The sequence below is a fragment of the Lepidochelys kempii genome, chromosome 6 (genome assembly GCF_965140265.1).
Source record: "Lepidochelys kempii isolate rLepKem1 chromosome 6, rLepKem1.hap2, whole genome shotgun sequence".
NCBI classification, from domain to species: Eukaryota; Metazoa; Chordata; order Testudines; family Cheloniidae; genus Lepidochelys; species Lepidochelys kempii.
In genome coordinates this window covers 123,488,584-123,506,665 of record NC_133261.1, presented here as the reverse complement: position 1 = coordinate 123,506,665, position 18,082 = coordinate 123,488,584, and the positions used below count along the sequence as shown (strand labels likewise).

Here is an 18,082-nt window from a genome sequence, read left to right as displayed (position 1 = left end):
TGAACGAGCATCTCTTGTGTGATAACGCTATCAGCAGAGTCATCTGACAGGCTAGGCTAACGTTTCTCTACCAGCTGAACAATTTTCTAGGCATTTCAGTAAAATGAAATGAGCCAAGTGCCGAGGTCAGCAATTGATCTTAGAGGTGGTTTGTATTTCACTGAGGCAGATCAAGGGCAGTAAGTAAAAATCATCTTTTTCATGCTAAGGCCTTTCCCTCTGCCTTAATAGAGCATTCTAGAAAGCTGGGTGAAATCTCGACAATTTTTGTTAATCTTCATGGTATCTGTAGCCATCCATAACAGTAGAGAACTAAAACCAATTCCAGTTCTCATCCCATTGAGATCAGCTGGTCTCACTGTGTGACGCATTTTGATTTTGTCTAGAAACCTATCTCTTCAGGATAATTTTTTTGAAGACAAAGTCTGTTTCCCATTTGGTAGGTGACCTGTTTAATGTTTTCCCTGTGTCTGGGAACTCCTTAGTGTAATTAGTGACCTTTGAACTCCACAACTAATCCTGAGCTATTTTGTATTCCTTACTCATCTTTAAGGCTGGACCTTTCTTTTCTTTTGAGTCCGCTGCCACAATTAAAGAAGAAACAGCTGCATTTCAAAGGGATTCCGATTCCAGAAGCTTAATCGTGATTGACATGTTCTTATTCTAAGCTATAAGAAACTCTAAGAGTCCTTTCTTGGGTTAAAACTTCAATCATTTTCTAAAAAATTATCTCAATATGGATTTTATTCATTTTCTTTGATAACCATTCTTTGCCATTTTTTTAACTTGAAAGATGCTTTGAGTTTGCAATGAATATGAACTGCTTCTATTGAAAGACTGAATGGTGTCAAACATATTCTCAATGTAAAAGTGGCTAAATTCCATTTAGTGTCAAAATCTGATTACGAAATCTGACGTCTGCCATGTATCCAAACTTCCTGCCATGTATCCAAAAGGTGAGAGAGGTAGAAAGCGCCTGAAAATGAGCACATGGAGAGGCTCATCTTGAGACTGATGATAAAAGCAGTCACAACAATTGCACGGTCTTCATATTTTTTCCAAAGTTTTCATAGCTCAGACTAAGAATGCCACAGCAGTCTAAAACCAGTTTAGTCTCCTCATCTTCTGTTCCACCACAGTTGGGTTCCCTGCAACAACAACAATAAAAAAGACAATTTACTGGCTTTAAAAATCTTTGTATGATTACACATTGAAAGACTGTAGGTCTCTGAAACTCTTATGAAAATAGTTTCTGGAAAATGATGGAAGCCTGTTGTTTTCATTTATTTAACCCTATCCATCCTGCTTCTATTTGTATTCATTCATTAACTCAGCAACACAAGCTTTAAAATAAAAATCTGAAATTGTATCTATAACCCAACTGGTTTTATAGCTATCCTCCAAAATAAGTCATTAAAAGTAAATGTATATGAAATTATCAGAAAGGACTCCCGGAGGCTGGCAGGTACAGAATAGTAGTTTCTAAGACAAAGGTCAAATAAAAAAAAAAAGAGGATGTTAATAAACAGCCCTCAGGTTTAAGGGACTTTTTTTAAGGATTACATCTTAAATTCCAACAAATCAGATTTAGGAGTTACTGAAAGTGAAATTGATCCATCCCTCATCCAAACTTTGCAATACTTTCCTGTTCTGACATCATTTAGATAGTTAGCTGTATTATCAGATTAGAAGCCATTGTACAGGGCTGCTGAAAGGAAAAGGAGGCAAAAAGCTAAACACTGGATGAATTCTGAACCTTTTAACCTGGCTGAAGTACGTTGGTCCCTGTTATGCAAATACCTTCAATCCTTTGCTAAGTTCAGTGGAAATAATTTTCTTGAATGACAGGTTTATTCAGCAAGGATTCAGTTGGTGATTAATCCCCCTTTGATCTAGGGTATTTCACTTAACTACCAGTTACCTCGTTCTGACAAAGTGCAACTGAGATTAGGGAGATCACTAGAACGCTACCAGGGTGTGCGTTTATTCTCCATAACCTTTTCAAGCAAGGGCCAAGAATGCAATCTCTTTTCTGCATTTGAAGATGTAAAGTCCTCTCTTCTAAGTTAGAAAGTCAACTGAATACCAAATAAAGTTTGTTTCTTACATAATAGGACAAACAGCTCCTCTTGCTTTGGACAACAATGATTTTAGGAAATCTAGGCCTTTTCTTGTCCAAAACAAGATGGTCGAACTAACAGTATTTTTTGCTACATGCGCTATTCCACATGACGTATCTCAAGGGAAGGGCCTTGTCTTCTAGTGAGAGAAGAGCTTCTGTTCTGCAAAGCTGGTCCTCCAGTTTCCATTTGATTACCGAACAGCATGTGGCGTGTGTGAAGGATCCATGGTTTTGAAAAAGATACTAAAACACACAATTCTCTATCTTAATCTATTAAGCTTTTTCCCCTTAGAAGTCCAGTGTGGTGTTGACCTCTTGTCTTGGGCTGGAAAATCCCTGCTATATCTACATGGCTATTGTCAGATTCAATACACACATAGTTCTATATTTTGTTCCATAAAATATTTTTAAAGGAACACATATTATGATTGATGAGGGAAAAAAGGGTTCATTAGAAGCACGTTTTTCAAACTTAGATTTGCTCGTGGTCTCTCATCTGAATCTATATCCCCCCGCCCTTGTTTATGCATTCTCTAACATCCCTCTCTCTGTCTTGCCTTCTGACTTATTAAATAACTTTGTACTAATGTAATCTGCAAAATATGAGATATGGATGGTAGTGTAAGAATAAGACCTTGATTCTGTAGCTGGGTCTGCCACTGTGGTTCTCGTTGCAGGCCAGGGGCCTCAGACTGTATTTATTTTTAGTGAAATAAGAAAAGGAAGGCAATATTGTTTATGTCATTTCAGGTAAGGTGACTGCCAGCATTTTCACTCTACCCGCTCTCATTTTAAGGCTTTACTATTTGCACATAAATGAATGTTAATCAAAAAGGTTATCCCAAGAGAACATTTATTTTATTCCTAATTTAGGCTCTGATCCTGCACATGCTTAACTTTATGCCTTGTGAGTCGTTCCCATTCAGGTCATAAGTTAAGTTAACCCTGGCCCAGATCATCAAAGGTTGATTTCTATGGAAGTTAGGAGCGTGAATACCTTTGAGGGCCTGGGTGCTTAAGTCTTTGCAGAATCAGGGCATTAGAAGCTATGTGTGGCTACTTTTAAGTTCATGACTGAACTTTAAAAAGTTCTTAAAATGCATTTTTTTGCTAGTATTCTATTACTTAAAAAAGCCTGAATTTGTAAACAGCTGATCTATAGCATGAGTGTTTTAGGGCACCGGGGAATAAGCTTGACTTGGATATTCCATTCTGATTCAGTCCCCCATCCTCATTTCAGTGAAAATTTCATATGGATTTCAGAAAGAAAACTTATTGCACATGCCTCACAGCTGAATCAACACAATGGTTCCTGGAAGGCTCCATCACAGTCTATCAGGTCACTAATACACACACTAAGAAGGATTTACACTCTAGACAGTAACAGCTTCTTAAGAGCCATTACAGTGTAGTGGGTTTTAAAAAGAAATCCCTTTTTAAGAAATGCCAAAATCTGGAGTTACATGAGAGTTTGTAAAGGCTGCTGAGGGTGCTGTTAGGGTCTCTGGTAAATAAAATGTTACAGTTATTCAGTTAAAAACAAGTGTATGTAACAAAGTATTCTATGTATTTACTGTGATGATCATATCAATTTCATAACATTCTTGGGAGGGAAGAGAAATTAAACCTAGAAAATAAACCAACAAGAATTTAACCTACATAATAATTGTAAGACCAGATGGGTGAGGTAATATATTTTACTGGACCAACTTCTGTTGGTGAAAGAGCTACAGAGATCTCTTCCTCAGGTCTCAGAAAGGAACTCAGTGACATAATAATTGTGACATACTTAAAGAAACAAAAACAAAAAACCAAACCAGGCTAATCTTTCTACAGTCTAGCTGATGTTAGATAATTAGTTACTAAATTAAGATAATTAATTACCAAATCAAACAATTTAGCAAAATTAATTTTATCTATATGAATAATACAAAATGTTTGGACTGTACTTCTCCAAGATGAGCAGGAAGCAAGGTGCAGTGGCTTCATTGGTTTGTACTGTATATGTAATGAAGATGCAAAAAATTTGTTATTGAACAGCTGTATTGTGTTTAAGGTATTTGCATGTCAGTTCCCTAACAATAGAAATAAATTCAAACAAATAATAATAAACTTCCAGGAAATACGAGGTTAAGGATAATACTCCGCCCTTATTAAGTTAAAAGTTTTTATCCCAATTAATGTTGTTAAAACATTCTTGAATTTCTTAAGAAATAAACAGTTCATGAAATTAGAATAATTAGAAAAAATAACATTAACAAAAATTAGTGTGACACTGTCTTCTCTTTGTTGATCAGCTGGTAACACCTCTAGATTATATAGTTCGTAAAGCATCATCCTTTGCACAGGTCACTGTTTTAACGTTGTAGGATATGATGGGTCAACATATTATTTGTAAAAGAGGTAGGAATTACTCAGAAAAGTGGAAAACGTTAGTGTCGTCAGGAATTTTAGTTAGGAGTATGGCTGTTATGGAAAATTATACTCTTCAAAGGCCTTTTCTGCCCCCTGGCGGCAGTGAAAAAATCTACTCATTTAAAAAAAAAAAGTCCACTGCAGAATTGATGAGAATGATGAAATATTTCTTATTGATGTGTATTTCTGTTGTTCCTAAGCGCCTCCGTCATGGATCAGGATATTTGTGTGCTAGACACCATGCAAACACAAAACATTTGGTTTTCGCTGCAAGTTTATGCTGTCTCTCTAATAACTAAAATGGGCCAAAGTATTCTGTCAGGCCAGGTTCAGCTGTTCAGTTCCCCGTCCTTTCTTAGTTTATTCATGTGCTTATTGCTCTTCCAGTTGAAAGGTGCTTGCCTGCAGTATTACAGGCACAGCTTGCTTATCTTTAGAGATCACGGAGACTGGAGAAATGCCTCACATCACCAAGGTTCTGATTCTGCAGACACCTGTGCATGCACTTAGCTTTACATCTGCCAGGAGCCACAACGGCTGACGCACACAATTAAGCAACTGTGTAGCGTTCTTGTCGGAGTTTTCCCCAAATCCACTGCCCTCCTCAGCCAAAGGGTGGTGATGCCTTAAGGACTTGGGGACAGTTAAGGCAGGGATAATTATGGGACTAATTGGGCCTGGGTGAATGGGATTTGCTGAAATCAATGGAAATCAGACAACTTGTTTTCTTTGAAATCCCACTAGGCACCTATCTGCCTCTTGAGGCACCTAAATAACTTTACAAATCTGGCCCTAAGTGATTTAGGAGCATAAATTCATTTGATTTTCAATGGGAATTGGGCTCCTAAATAGTTTAGGTGCTTTTGCAAATCCCTTGTAGAATTGTTAATTAAGTACTGTAGAGCCAAATTCTCCCCTTGTTTACACCTCTCGCAACTTGCTGAGAGCAAGAGGGGTTTAGATATTTAATTTGAAGGTGATGGGGCTCTAAATGTAGGGCAATAACTAATGGGCTTAATCTGCAGCAAGGGAGATTTAGGTTGGATATTAGGGAAAACTTTCTAGGTATAAGGGTAGTTAAACTCTGGAATAGGCTTCCAAGGTCAGTTGTGGAATTCCCGTCATTGGAGGTTTTGAAGAACAGTTGGGCAAATACCTGTCCAGGATGGTCAAGGTTTACTTGGTCCGGCCTCAGCGCAGGGGCCAGACTTGATGACCTCTGGAGGTCCCTTCCAGCCCCACATTTCGATGATTAGGTTCAAAGGATAATATCAATGGATATTCTAAAGCATTGTTTTCTACATTTATCTATTTGAATTTTCACAGTTCTGCAAAACTATGTATTTTAAAAGGTGTGGGGTTTTTTTACAATTGTATCAATTTAAATTTACACAGGTGTGGGAAATTATGGGGGAATCAGTCAATAGACAGGGTCAGATGGAAATTATTCAATGACCGTAGATGCTGAGATTCAAAAAGTTAAAGCTTGATAACTGTTAAAACACAAATTGTCAACATCACATGTTAAAATATACAAAGTAAATATCCTTAAATCAACTTCTAAGAAGTTCTCAAGCAACATTTTTATATTTCTTTGCCTATCTGTACATATTGATTATTACTGATAGAAATGTTTCATCGATTTGTGTGTGCATAGTGAAATTGACGTTTACTGACAGTTACCAACAAAAATCTAATCATTCCAAGCCTATTTATGATGTAGGCAAGGGCAGAATTTGGCTGGTTTAATATAATTACTTGTAGTTCTGTGGAAGCAGGAAGGACTCCAGGATGAGTTTGCAGAGTTGGCAATTGGAAAAAAAAAAATCTTTGCAAATTTGACCTCGAATCAAAGCGAGAGAATCAACATGGAATGACATCTTGCCATTTTTACAGAATCACTTCATTATTTAAAATGCAATTCTACTAAAAATGGAGTCTATTACATTTCCCTTTTTCATTATGTTTTGTCCAATGAATTGTGCTCTGGTATAATTGATATTACATAGCATGCAAAATGTGAAACACTGTTTTATTGTATGATCTATTTGAAAAGGAAGGGAGGAACAAGCAACTTAAGATATAGCGCAGAAATGTCTCTAGAACAGTCATTTCCACATTTCTTCACCTTCTCACCAGGTGCAGCATATCTATTTCTGCAGCAGAGAGGAGCAGGTTTTATATGTGAAACTGTAGAACTGCACACGGGCTACTGGTGGCACTTCTGATTCAATTAACTTACTCAGTGGAACTGCCAAAGAAACTAAATATGACTAGAACAAGAGAAATGACTGGGCCAAATTAATAGAACTAGATCCTTTTACCGGCTCTATAGCAATCCTGATCACAAACCTTGAAAAGCAAATTGGAACAAGCAAATTGCTGTTGAAAAATTCTTTCAGCACTATGCTGTTGCTACTCAGCTAGTCATTGCTGGGAGTCAGAGGTTGAAAAATCCAGGTTTGGCATTAACAATAGAGGCATTATAATGACTAACATTTAAATTCTATTTATTGAAGTGTTGGAAATTTATTAGTTGCATCTTCAAATTCACTGAAGGGGCTGCCTTGTTGTGCAGAACTGCTAACAGAATTGAGCACTTTATTTTGAAGAAAAAACCCAAAAGCATTCCAATTTTGCTCATATTTCCCACAGCTAACCAAGTGAAAGCAAACTCAGGTCTGAAGATTATACTTTAGAGAGAGCTTGCCCCATAAATTATTCTTTTCAGGAGCCCGTATTGGGAGGGAAGGAGATTTTTTCCAGACAATAAATCAAGTTATTTTTAAATTAAGATAATTTTACTCATAAGACTTCACACATGCTTCATGCAATTGTGCTGCTGATCTTCAGCACGCATAGCAAACACTCTGTTCAAAGAGAAAAATCAAAGCCTCACAGAACTGCAAACGAGTGTGTATTGTTTAAATGGATGTGTAATTGAATATAGTGATCAAATATGCGTGGGAAAACATCCATAGTTAGCCTGTAGAAAGAATAATTGCATGTTATGCTGCAATTTACACTGAACCCTTTTACTGTAAAAGAGCAGTAGATGGTTGAATTGTGTGGCAGAAGAGAGCTAGCATATCATCTGTATGTCCTTCCACCAAATTTATTTCCTAGTTGCTATTTTACATTGCAACAACACTATGTTAGCTTGTAGAATAAAAAAAAAAACTAGACAAAAAGCATTGTATTAAGCGCTCAAACCAATGGCCATTAATACTAATTCTAAAGATTATTAATTAGGTTGTTAATAATAAAGGTTCTAAATCCTGCATTGGTACTTATGGCTCTAGAGTGACAATATCTATTGCTCCTGCTCCATTCTCTCCATGATCTTGCAATGACAATCCTCTGCTCTGGTCAAAAGAAAATTACATAGGGGCCGGTTCTCCAAATGATAATGATGAGCACATTTCTGCTGATGTCAAGTGGAGCTAGGACAATTTGCACTAGCTCTAGATCAGTCTCACTGACATTTCAGAAGCCTTGTGTCTTGATGCGTTAGAATTTGTCCATCCTATGAGATGATGTGATGTGGTTGGTTCTTCATTAGCTGAACCACTTGTCTCTAGTGTGTTTTGCAACAATAGATCAGAGAAATTTGTTCCTTTCTCTGGCCTTCCTAGAGTGCTCCATCTTCTCCGTTTGTGTCTATTAGATGGCAAGCCCTCTGGGGGCAAGACTGTCTTCACTTTGCATCTTGTACAGCACTGGGTATATTGTGGGCACTTAACCAACAATAGTAAATGCGTCCATTTCATATCTATCTATACACACACACACATACACACACAGAAGCAATCTTAATGATCGCAATGTCTGTATGTATTACCTGGAAAACATGCCATTGGCAAAATCATTCTGTGCTCCTCATTCACAGTTCATTTAGGATGTTCTAAAGCAGTGATACTCAGACCTCAGTGATTCAGGAGCCAAATAAACGATCAGCATTACCCCAAAAAGCCACAGTGGTGTGAATTCATTGTTTCATTTACTAGAGTACTGTATAGTCCTATTTAAACAGTCTGATGGCAAACATTTAGTTTATGTGTGTGTGTATATTTATATATAAACTAAATATTTGCCCTGTCATGCTGTTTAAATATATAGTCTATATAATATAGTAAAAGCATCCTGATTGGTTAATAACTTAGATGGGTTAATAATTCAGTCACACAGTGTTTTAATATTCTGTGCTGCAAAGAGCTGCAGGAGACCCATTAAAGAGCCACTTGTAGCTTGCCAGCCTCAGTCTGAGTATCAGAGTAGCAGCCGTGTTAGTCTGTATTCGCAAAAAGAAAAGGAGGACTTGTGGCACCTTAGAGACGAACCAGTTTAGTCTCTAAGGTGCTGCAAGTACTCCTTTAGTCTGAGTATCATTGTTCTAAAGATTTAATTAATTAAATGGCATGTTAATTAAATAGAATGGGTTTTGCTAATTGAACAGGATGGATTCTGACTTTTTCACTGTTTCATTTTTCGCCCTCTTGATTTTTGAGCTTGGTCACAGGTGAGATGCAGTGGGCGGAGGAGGGGGAGGAGGAGTGGGGGAAGGGAGTTGGTTGCAGCCCCCTGATCCTTGGGCCAGTTGTACACTGGCCTTAGCCGTAGCTCCAGCACAGATTGGAGTAGCCTGGGGGGCGAGAGGGGTGTAGTATCCTGTCTGACCCCATCTGCCAGCCAGGAATGGCTAGAGCATCTTGCACTCTGGTCCTGCCTTTACTCTGTTTGTCAAGTGCTTTGAATGTGGAAGTGGAGTGTTAAATATCTCTGACTCTTCATAGGCAGCACAGACCAGAGCAGAGCTTCAGCTGCTCTTGCTTGTGCCAGGGGCTGGTTTGGCTCTCAGCCGGTCTTCGGATCAGGGGAGGTAGAAAGGTGGCTTAGGGCCTCCTTCGCCTCCTGCCCCTTCAGTGCACCCAGCCTGAGGCTGCTTAGATGAGGAAAGTTCCATACTTCACATTTTGCAGACTCAGGATCCTAGGAGCTGCAGTACAGGTGGGATTACCATAATTTTCCCATCAGAGCTGGAAACGTGCTGCCAATTGCCCAAATTACATCTTTGCTCAGAGAGAGCAGCTGTTATGCTTTAGACAACAGCAACCCATGTGAGCTGTGCACGTTGAAAATCTATCGGCTGCTTCTTTTCTTTTTTTTTATTAAACTTGTTATTAAGGGTACAATAAAATGGTAACATACTTCATTGTATATTTCTAATTACTTATTCAGGATCAGGTTAATATTCAAAGAACCTGACTAAAGATTCTGGCTTGCTGGCTGGGGACCCCTCCTCCACTGAATATGCTAGAAAGGGTGACCACATTTCTAAATGCCCATCCTCTTTTTGGCACGTCTCTTGCCTACGTATAAGGTGTAAAAGCTTTTCTATTATAAGGACAGTCCACATTTTACTATACCACGCTTCTGTAGAAAGAGGGGTCACATTTTTCTAATAATGTGCAGTACAAAGTCTTGTGGCTAACAATAAAAAAGAAATGAATTTGTCATTCTGTTTAAAATGCAGATCCTTTTCTGGAGCAATAGGGAAGCAGGTCAGGGGATCTCTGGGAAGCTGGTATTTTGTCATAAGATGAACCTCTTTCATAATTCCCCCCCGCCCCCAAATCCATCTTATTCCTGGACACAACCAACATATGTGCAAATAATCCCCCCTTTTCCCTGCAACCCCTCCAACAGAGCACCTCCCTAGTGGCTAAAATACAATGGATCTTAACTGGAGTCAAATGCCACCGCTATGGTAATTTATAAACATTTTTGTTCTGTGCTACACAAGTTGAAGATATGTATCCTCTTTCCCACAGAGAGACCCACTCATCCAGATCAGTTTCTTTGTCTAAATCCCTCTTCCATCTTTTTGTCTGGATTCTTTTCTTACCAACGTCTTTTTCAATCAACATTGTACATATATTAGTAATTCAACCTTTTGTTTCAGCTTGGTCCTGGGTCAACTCCTCCAGTGTTGTTAAGGGTCTAGATAAAGCTGTCTTGTACCCAGATTTCACAATAAAATGTTTGATCTGTAAATACTGAACATATGAGATCTTTGTATTATTTATGTTACGACATATCTCTTGGTATGATTTGAAATCAGGATCCAGGAGCAGCTGTCCAAATTGAGTAATCTCAGTTCTGACCCACAAAGACTAGCCACTATAATGTTTCCTAGGGATAAACTCCCTGATTATCAATGAAAGTAGCTAATGGAGAGAGCTGTGGTTGCAGGATTTTATAACATTTATCCAAAGCTGGTAAGGTGGTCTGGATGAATGGTTGTATTTTTATTTGGGGTGACCTAAATTTTTTTTTAACCCAACAATTACTATAAATAGCTATATTTGGGCTCCAGTATTGTTCAAGTTTTACCCAGTGTTTGGATCATCTATTGTTAAACCAACAGATCCCATCTTTAAGTGTAATGCATAATAAAAAGATAATTTAGGGAAAGCTAGTCCCTCCTGCTTTGTAGGCTTACATACACGTTTAGAACTCGCCCGTAGTCTGCGTGACAGGGAACCAACAGGTGAGACAGCACCCTGGGCACTTACACATCAATTCATTCCCCACAGGGTGGACCTGATGGGCCTGATTTGTGGCTTAGAATGGGCTGGGGAGGACTAATGAGTAAATTGGCCCATTAACACAGGAGATATAAGAAGGCCCAGGAAGGGTTTGTGGGCTGGCTCTCCTTTCTTGGCAGAGAACTGAGGCCACACCGTAAATAATATGGTGTGTGGCTCAGCAAGGTGGTGGGAAGAGAAAATGCAAATTAACTACACCAGGGGGCTGAACAGCGGAAGGTCTCTGAGCCTGGATAGACACAGCAGAAGGCAGGGGCAGAAGCTTGCCCTGTCACAATCTTTTATGTTTCCATCTGAATTTTAATAGTGCACCCTGCCATGGTTTTAATGTCAGGGATACCAATAGGGATGCACTGAAACAAAAATAATAACTTTGGGGGAACATCCATCTTTACCAAGGCTACCTTACCTAGCCAAGGCATTTCTTATTTGTTCCCTCCCACCAATTTTTTAAATTATTTTACGCCATGGTGGAGGGTAATTGGCTATGAAAAGATTTTTGTTTCTCCACAATGTTGATTCCTAAATATTTTAAAGACCTTATTACTCATTTAAATGTGTGTAGTTGACAACAGTTAGTTTTGACCCTTGCAGGAGTTTTCATTCCCAAACTTTCAGATTTTATTGTAATTTATTTTGAAGCCTCTTGCCTGCCTAAATTCCAAGATCAATTGTTCTATAATTCTTAATTATGCTTCTCAATCCTGCAAATATGACAAGATAGCATCAACGTCCAAAGCTATTTTGTGCTCTGATCCAGATGATGTTTTGATAAAATCTATCAGTTTCTAATGTAGCTATGGAGATATGTTACATACTGCAATTCAACCGGATGCAATCCCAAGTTTATGGTGCACTAAGAATGGATGCATTAAACAAGTGGGAGGAAGCTTGTTCCCTAAGTTTTCTTTTTCAAAAGTATGATTTCATTAAGAAGAGACTGTAGTGCCCATTTTAACTACTCAATCCTTAGCTGCCCATCTGGGGCAAGTTTAAGATTATTTTAATAATTAATCTTGAAGCATTTTACAAAGGAGATCAGTATCATTATTCTCATTTCACAGATGGAGAAAAATGATGCACAAAGATTCAACCATGGTCTAGCACTCCAATTTTCTGGATCTCTGGCTACTTAACAATCTATTAAGCTACAGAGCCTCTCTAGTAGCATTTACATTCCAGTGGTCTAAAGAGATGTTACCAGACCCAGGACTCTGGCCTATCGACTTTAGTAGGCCCAAGGTCTGGGACTGGTTAAATAAAATAACATAGAAATAAATGTCATTTTCTGGACTTTTTTAATCACAGAAACTTTTTGAAAAATGTTAGATATTTTCTAATATTTTTAGTTCAACTTATTTTTAGCTTTTTTTTTCCATCCACAAATGTACAGAAGCTAACATAATGAGCCCTCTGCATTCCCCAGAGGCATGTATTTACCTATTTGTTAAAAGCTTTTTTTCATGCTGCCATGCTGTTGCTGTGACAGGATGAATTTGAAGGCACAGTAGGTGAAATAAGATTGTATATAGCACAGCATCCCCAACAACTGAATGTTAATTTAACCAATAAAGTAAGAGCACAGTAATTATAATAATAATAATTTCTTATCTCTTAACTGGGTTAAAAGTGGAATTCAGCATTACCACGTAGCACTCACTGGCTCAGAAATCACCACATAAAACACTCAGGGAAGCCAGCTTTTAGTGCCACTGCCATTAGCTAATGCAGATGCCAGGAGAGGATTCAGATTTGCTCTCACCACGCACACCTTCCTTCTGCTCCATCTCCCTCTATTTCTAACGTTCCCCCTTCGTCTCTCAGTGGATCACCATTTCTCCAGGTGTGCAGGGACAAGGGGGGAGGAGGGGTTCTTTACATCCTATAATTTCTCCAGAAACTGTCAGTGCAGCTCTTGGTTTTGCAATATTATAGATCAAACGAAAAGCTTCCTTTAAAGCAATATGGCTCCAAGCTGTTAACAACCAGAGACATGGGTGAAAGATAACAGGCACTAATATGGATGCATTCACTCTTCATCAATCCATTGAGCAATTGAGCAATCAATCCAGTTCAGGTTTTCCAGATGTTGGTCCTATGATGAAGTACAAGCCATATTTGATTTTTTCAAAATAAACGGTGGGATTTAGGTGTAAAACTCCCATTAAATTTGTGCACCTACATCCCTTGGATGGCTTTGAAGCTCAAACAATTTTTGAAAAAATCAGCCAACTGGAGAAACTGAGGACTGTGACAACTCTGGGTAAGAGTTGATTATTATCAAAGGCTGCACAAAGAAATTAGCATGCCGTGGTCTTCGTTTATTTCATAATGGTTAAGCAACCACTGAGATAATTACCACCAAGTTTGAATCAGAGAGGTAGTCTGCCAATGAAGACTTCAGGTGTGACTCACAATGAACTACAATCATGCCAGGATATCTGCCTGGTCTTTCACACGCTGCACGGAATGGTACCTGTGCAGATCACCTTGTGCGGTGAGCACTGCAGACTGAACACATAAATTCTGGGGATTAATTGTTGAGCCAGGCCTCCAGTTAACCAGCTTGGGAAGTGTTTTCAGTCCCTGCTAAACACACTGATTTTACTGGTTTCAGAGTAACAGCCGTGTTAGTCTGTATTCGCAAAAAGAAAAGGAGGACTTGTGGCACCTTAGAGACTAACCAATTTATTTGAGCATAAGCTTTCGTGAGCTACAGCTCACTTCATCGGATGCATACTGTGGAAACACATGAGCTGTAGCTCACGAAGCTCATGCTCAAATAAATTGGTTAGTCTCTAAGGTGCCACAAGTACTCCTTTTCTTTGTACTGATTTTACTGCCATTGTAGTTTATCCAATTTACATTTTATAGGGTGTGGAAATAAAGCCATTATAGATTATGGACCAGATCCATGGCCAGCGTAAATCTGGCTCGATGATGCAACCATCCAGCCAATTGCAACTTGTCACCTGAGCAGCGACTAGAAAATAGAGTCAAATTTATCTTTAGTGTAAATCGGGGCAACTCTCCCAACAGAGCTGTGCCCACTTACACTGGGAAGTACCTAATCTGTGTCACTTAGCAGTCACCATCAAAATGTCAGTTTCCACCAACATTGGCTACACTGTGATATCTGAGATACTGCAGGATTTCCCTGGTTTTATAATAGATAATAACTAGGGTATGTCAGGTACCGTGTTGTGGCAATTCTTGGTAAATGCTGGCTTTCAATTTTGGCTACCATATGGACCAGATTCACCCCTAGTACAAAAGGATGCAACTCTCATTGAGCTCAATGGGTATTATATCCAATTATGCGATGGCTGAGATTGTCCCTACATTGTTAATCACACACATTAAGGGCCCAACTTTTTCCATCTCCTAAGCCTCTATTCCGTCTCTCTCTTGTTTTTCCTCTTTTATAAGGGTATTGCAGTGGCAGTATACACCAGAAAATTACCCACATCATTTCTGTCCACCTTTCCCCTCTTTAAGTGGGGTGAAAATTTAACAGCAACTCTTTCATCTCTGTTAAATAACAAAAAACTTAACCATCTCTGTGTGCCTTCCATTGACTCCAGGACTAGCAAGCACATTTGACAATGATTCTGGACACACAGTGCTACACTGCCCAGGTCTGATGACATTGTATAGGCATCATGCACACCTGATCCGAGACAAACTTGTATTTGCTCGCTCTCTCGTCAGCAAACTACGCATCGTAGATTGCAGAAGCTAATGGCGAGAAAATGTAAATCTGACTCTTTTTAATTTTCTCATCAGGTTAGAGGCATGTACATCATAAGGGCCGATTGCCAGAAACTTTAATTGTTACCCTATGATTCCTGCTTCCCTTGTGTGTTAGTGTCACGCTGGAGGGGCTAATAGTGAGAAAAATTGACTGGAGCTCTAGTACACGTTCTTCATTAGGCTAATGGAACATTTCCCCTCTCATTTTCTCCCTAGGGTGGCTGTAGGAGTACAGCCTTATAATTGTTGCTCTTACTATAATTGGAGGTAGTAGGAGTCTATATAATCTCATTGTCTTTCCTATGTGGGGGTAGGTTTAGGACCTATTGACGGTTCCAAGCCAGCAGCTGCAACTCGGTGAGTATTGCATTAGCCTTCCCTCCTAGGAAAGGAAGGCCTGCACAAAGGCTATTATTAACTAGAAAGAACATGAACTCGAGATGTCCCACGGTACCAAGTATTAACATTAGGAATAGCAAATGAAGGTGCTCTTGACCCTTAAGTGTTGGGGGCATTTATTCCCTGAGGTAAAAGCCACCCATTGCAGTTCTGCTAGTTGAGATACAGTTCTCTGCCTTGCTTCGCATCACTGTCAAACCATGATGGTCCAAATTCTTCTGGGGTGTAACTCCCTTGACTTCAGTGGAGTTATATAGCTGGGATTCCTTATGAGACCTCTTTCCACTCAGCTTCCCCAGGTCTCAGTTTGACCCCAGCCTTTGTCATTTAGGTACAGCACTGCTAGGCTAAGTGGATTAGGCTCAAATGCAGGGGGAAATGGGAGAATTCAGGAAATGAGGCCTCCCTTCATGTGTTAATCACTCATGTCAGGCCAGGTCTCTACTACATACATCCAGGTGGGATTTCGCCCATTATTCCCACCTGCTATGTTAGGTTGTGTCATATCTAGACGAAATGACTAAGGCCCAGATCCTCAATGGGAGTTAGGTGCCCAAATACTTTTGAGGATCTGGGCCTAAAGCTTTGATTCAGCAAAGCGCTTAAGCCTATGCTGGGCTCCATCCCTATTCAGCAAAGTACTTAAGGACATGCTTAACTTTAAGCACTTGCTTAAGTGCTTTGCTGAACTTGGGCCTAAATCTGTTGCAGATAAATGATGTTCTTTCAAGACTGTTGGGCTTAGCACCTCTGAAAAGTAAAGAAGGGATTGTTAAAGGAACAAATGGGATTTAGGGGCCCAACGCCTGTCGACTTTCAACAGGAAGAGGGCATCTGCCCCTTGTGCCTTTGAAAATCTTCCCCTGAAGCCACTTGTGTCTTGATGTAGAGAGCATCTTCAGGTGCTTTATACACAGATCCGGTGATGCAGCATTATTCCAGTTCCAAATATCTCTACAAAGTCTGATGATATCATCCTTTTTGGCTCCATTACAGGGCCCAATCCTGCCACCCTTGTGCAGGCAAAACTCTCCTTAATGTCAATGAAGGTTTTGCCTGCATGACAACTGCACGATCGAGTCCTTATCAGCACCCATAAAAAGGATGGTACATATAGATAGCATAGATTTTTGGAACGGAAGTGGTGGTTTTGCTTATCTTTTCATTGCACACAGATGAGCTTATTAAAGTAAAGTAGGTCAAGCCCACGCTATAACAATATGATCTGCGTAAAAGGCACGGGAAGGTGTTCTGCATATCAAGACTCCAAACTCTGACCAGCTATTATTCCTTTTTATACACTGTGCCTGACTTTGGGTCAAATCTTGTTCCCAGGGAAAACTCCCATTGACTTCCTAGGAGGCCAGGACTTGGCCCATCATTCTGATTTCAGTAAACGTCGATCTGTGCAACCATTGCTGTATTGGCCACAGCAATGGATATACTGTCTAATCTCATGGGAAAGGGGGTACCTGGGATTATCAACCATTGACAGATGTGCAGATTGGGTATTTTATTGGAGAGACAAAGTCAGCGAGGGAATATCTTTTATTGCAGACATGCTTTTTGAGTTTACACAGAGCTCTTCTTCAGGTGTAAGCTCACAAGCTTGTCTTTTTCACAAACAGAAGTTGGTTCAATAAAATATATTGCCACACCCACCTTGTCTAATATTCTGGGACCCACACGGCTATATCAACACCACATATAGAAAAGGGTATTTTATTATCGTTCTCTTCTCTGCCCATGAGAGAGAATATGTTACCTCTCTAGACTGCTAGAAGAGCCACGTCTCAGGAAGGTGGTGCCATATTTCCAGCAAAGCAGAACTAGCTGTAGATGTCACGGTGCCCTAAGCAAAGGACAATTTTGCTCCTCTGCTCCTTCCAACTATATACTCAAGTGGTGATAATTCACTGTTGTTTATTAACAGGTTTCAGAGGAACAGCCGTGTTAGTCTGTATTCGCAAAAAGAAAAGGAGTACTTGTGGCACCTTAGAGGCACACCTTGTGGCACCTTACACGTCCATCAATTCATGGCCACATACACACAGACACTAAGGTCAAGGGCAAGTATCAAACCCAGGACATACACACACACAGCGTCAGCACCATTACGAGCAAAGAGATGACCATGTGGTATCAGCAGAACAGGGAGAGAGTGTGCAGGCAAGGTGTGGAGAAGTCAAGGGTATATGTTGTGTATATATTTTCAGTCGAAGGTATGTGGGAGGTAAAATACATAGTTGGAAGAGAGACAGTGGTTTGAAACCCAAGGATTTTGTCAGTGCACTTTGGGTTGCTGGGAGCCACCACTGCGTGTTCATTCAAAAGTCAGCCGTGGGAGAAGGACCATTGGTGGTACAAGTGTAGATACTTGCCAGCTGGAGGCAGCTCAGGTCAGGCTTGCTGAAGGCTGAGAGAGGTCCAGGGTGGTAGTGAGATCAGACTGGAAGAACGTTGGACTCCATAGCTTATGAAAAAGAAGCCTGAACTGGGATATGAATAAAACTTTCCAGGGCTCGAAAAGGACAGTGGGCACTGCCAGATGATCAGTACTGGAGTTCATTCATAGGTTTTTAATTGTAAATAATAAATTAAAAGTTTGTTAATTCAGTCTGGAGTGGAGCGGTGGTGAATGGGAATCCTGCAGGGACCTTTGAAGAACACCGACCATACTTATCAGGGGACCCCTGCTCCTGGAGACAGCATCCTTATAACAAAAGAGCAGAGGGAGGGGTTCTCTGAGATAACATGTCCAAGTGAGAAGCTTGGTGGTGGCAGC

General features: G+C 39.8%; 1 long non-coding RNA gene across 1 annotated transcript in view; it reads right to left on the bottom strand.

The window, feature by feature from the left end:
• Positions 1 to 541: 541 nt before the first annotated feature.
• LOC140913492 (uncharacterized) overlaps positions 542 to 18,082 on the bottom strand; it is a 38,039-nt gene continuing 20,498 nt past the window's right edge. Inside the window, exon 4 of the long non-coding RNA XR_012159603.1 lies at positions 542 to 1,148. This is a non-coding gene — a long non-coding RNA (uncharacterized lncRNA). The remainder of the gene's footprint in view (positions 1,149 to 18,082) is intronic.